This window comes from Arachis hypogaea, chromosome 14 (genome assembly GCF_003086295.3).
Source record: "Arachis hypogaea cultivar Tifrunner chromosome 14, arahy.Tifrunner.gnm2.J5K5, whole genome shotgun sequence".
NCBI classification, from domain to species: domain Eukaryota; kingdom Viridiplantae; phylum Streptophyta; class Magnoliopsida; order Fabales; family Fabaceae; genus Arachis; species Arachis hypogaea.
The window spans coordinates 102,196,924-102,200,678 of NC_092049.1; the positions used below are offsets into that span (position 1 = coordinate 102,196,924).

Genomic DNA, 3,755 nt, shown 5'->3' on the forward strand with positions numbered 1-3,755 from the left:
AGAAAAGTGATTGCCAATAACATTCTCAAAAAGCCATCAATGCCCACATTAGAGAGTCACGTTAACTAAGTTAACGTGAACTCTAACGTGGAGAAGAGAAGTTGAGCCAACGTTAGTGACACTTAACATTGTCACTAACGTTGGCAATTACTCATAAGTGGCCACGTTAGAAGCCACGATAACCTAGTTAACGTGGCCTCTAACGTTAAGGGGGGGGGGGGGGGGAAGAGAAGCCAACGTTAGTGACACTCAACATTGTCACTAACGTTGGCCTATGGTACAAAGTACCACGTTAACTCCCACGTTAACTTGGTTAACATGGGAACTAACATAAAGGATGAAGAGTTGTCGACAACATTAGTGACACTCAACATTGTCACTAACGTTGAAGCAACCACACAACCCCCAAGAGTCACGTTAACCTCCACGTTAACTTGGTTAACGTGGAAGCTAACGATGAGGAATGAAGGATGAGCCAACGTTAGTGACACTCAACATTGTCACTAACGTTGGGATGGCTAAAGATGGCCACGTTAGAGGCCACGTTAACCTAGTTAACGTGGACTCTAACGTGAGACCCAGGGGCACATTGGAACGTTAGTGACAATGTTGAATGTCACTAACGTTCTCGAAGGTTGGCAAGGACCAAGTTAGAAGCCACGTTAACCTAGTTAACGTGGGCTTTAACGTGAAACAAGAAGGGGCACACTGGAACGTTAGTGACAATGTTGAGTGTCACTAACGTTCTCGAAGGATTAACAAGGCAACGTTAAAAGCCACGTTAACCTAGTTAACGTGGGTTTTAACGTAAGACAAAGGGGTGCATTGGAACGTTAGTGACAATGTTAAGTGTCACTAACGTTCTCGAACTTATATTCTCACTAAATATTAACACCCCTAACGTCCTGAGCTGAAGTCTCTGCCCACTTAGCACTTTCTCTCTGCAAGTAAAGCCAAGCCCAAATGAAGAAACGAACTGCTTCAAACTCAAGATCCAAAGGCCCAAGACTTGAAGAGTAAACTAAAAGCTGAGAAGAGTAGTATATATAGGAGTAGCTTTGAATTGTAAAGAGGTTCTGGAGGCTGGGAAAAAGGGAACTACTCTCTGTATTTTACTTTCTTTGTAATTTCTAGTTTTATGATGTATTCTCCATCTTTGTTTTCATTTTCAAGAGCTATGAACAACTAAACCCCTTTCATTGGGTTAGGGAGCTCTGTTGTAATTTGATGGATCAATACTAATTTTCATTATTCTTCTTCTATCTTTCCTCTTGATTTTACTTGAAAGCTTTCGATCTTCATCCAATTGAGTAGTTATCTTGGAAGAGAAGCTATTCAAACTTGGATCTCTTTTGAACCTTGAAAGAGGAATGAAGAGATCAAGCTAGAAATGCTTTCTCATGCTGGACTAAATTGGGTTTGAATGGGTATGTGACTATAACCCTCTCAATACTTGGTTTGGAAAATGCATGTGGTATAATCAGTGACCATACTTCATCTCTTCTCATGAGCAATTGACCAAGGAATTGGCTATTGATCAAGATTTGAGAGATTGAATTGCAAGAAATTGTAATTCAATCACTTAAGATTGCCAAGGAGATCAATGAGTGCATTGATTGAGGAAGAGATGAAAATGAACTTGATCCGGAGAATTGCAACATCTCCTAAGCCCAATGAACTCCCCATCTCTGATCTTACCCATTCTCTTTAATTTCTGTCATTTACTTTTATGAGCAAATCCCCCATTTCCATTTACAATTCTGCAATTTATTTTCAGTCATTTACTTCCAGTCTTTTAATTCTAGCATTTACTTTTCTGTTATTTACATTCCCGCCATTTTAATTTCTGCAACTCTCAACCAAAATTCTGGATTCGCTCAACTAGAACATTCTTCTAATTAAAGTTGCTTGATCAATCAATCCCTGTGGGATTCGACCTCACTCTATTGTGAGTTTTTACTTGACGACAACTTCGGTACACTTGCCGAATGGAGATTTGTTGAGAGACAAGTTTTCCGTGCATCAAGTTTATGGCACCGTTGCCGGGGATTGATTGTGCATCAACAATGATTAAATTGGAAGATCACTAGATTGAGCATTTTTATTTTGTGAATTTCATTTTTCTGTTTGAATGATTTACTTTTTGTTTTAGTTAACCTTCTTCCCTTCTCCCTCTACTCGTTTGTTTTTTTTTGTTATTTTCAATTCTGTTTGCTAACCCACTAACTGTTTGATATATTGCACCACCCACAACTAACAGTAATTCTGACACAAATGCTGTCTGCACCTATTTTCTTTGCTTGTACTTGTTGGTTGTATGACAGGAAGAAGAAGCGGGGCTTCAAATTCCTTTGATTCTGAACCTGGGAGAACCTTCCTTAGACTAAGGAGGGAGGCAAAAGAAAAACGTGTAGTTGGTGCTGAAGAAGAGGAGGAACACTTTGAGGAATACTTTGAACCTAACATGGAAGAAAACATGAAAAATCATCATGAAGAAGAGACTCACAACCATGGCAGGGGAGGTGGAGCAAATCATGCTGGGGAGGATAGAAGAGTTTTGGGCTCTTACATTAATCCAAACCCAGGCAATTGTGGAACTTGCATCCAAAAGCCAACAATCCATGCCAACAACTTTGAACTTAAACCATAGCTCATCACCCTTGTTCAGAACAACTGTTCGTTTGGAGGAAGTGTTCAAGAAGACCCCAATCAACATTTAACCACCTTCCTGAGAATATGTGACACAGTGAAGTCTAATGGTGTTCATCCTGACGCCTATAGACTGCTCTTATTTCCCTTCTCACTCAGGGACAAGGCAGCCAAGTGGCTGGAATTCTTTCCAAGAGAGAGCTTGACAACTTGGGAAGATGTGGTGAACAAATTCTTAGCAAGATTCTACCCTCCTCAACGAATCAATAGGCTGAGAGCTGAGGTTCAAACTTTCAGGTAACAAGATGGTGAGACTCTATATGAAGCATGGGAAAGGTTCAAGGACTTAACAAGGAGGTGTCCACCTGACATGTTCAATGAATAGGTGCAGCTGCACATTTTTTATGAAGGGCTCTCTTATGAGTCAAAGAAGGCCGTAGACCATTCATCTGGAGGATCCTTGAACAAGAAAAAGACCATTGAGGAAGCCATAGATGTTATTGAAACAGTAGCAGAGAACGACTACTTCTATGCTTCCAAAAGAGGGAACACAAGAGAAGTGATGGAGCTAAACAATGTAGATGCTCTGTTGGCCCAAAACAAGCTCATTACCTAGCAGCTGGCTGACCTCACCAAGAAGATGGAGAGGAACCAAGTAGCAGCAATCTCCACTTCATCAACAACACAAGAAGGAGTGCATGAAGAAGCAGAGGGTAGTCATGAGCAAGCCAACTACATTGGGAATTCACCAAGGAAAAACTATGATCCATACTCAAAAACTTACAACCCTGGATGGAGAAACCACCCAAACTTTGGGTGGGAAAGTGAGCAAGATCAAAACTAAGACCAGAGACGTTACAACTCCAACAATAATGCAGCTCACCAGCAATTCACCCAGAGGATATCTCAACACCCCCACAACAACACTTCTCCACATACTTATCAAAACCAAAACAGCACGTCTGCTCCGAATCACTCATTAATTGATGACAAGCTCTCTAAGATTGAAGCCTTACTTGAAGGAATATGCCAAGAGATTCAAGAAAATAAGGTGTTCAAAGAGGAGGTGCGAGCCAATATTAAGAACCAGGGATAGACCATTAGGA

General features: G+C 40.8%; 1 non-coding gene across 1 annotated transcript; it reads right to left on the bottom strand.

The window, feature by feature from the left end:
* Positions 1–2,917: 2,917 nt before the first annotated feature.
* Positions 2,918–3,021, bottom strand: LOC112745319 (small nucleolar RNA R71). The gene has a single exon (XR_003173254.1). It is a non-coding gene; the product is annotated as a small nucleolar RNA R71 (small nucleolar RNA).
* Between the last annotated feature and the right edge of the window lie 734 nt (positions 3,022–3,755).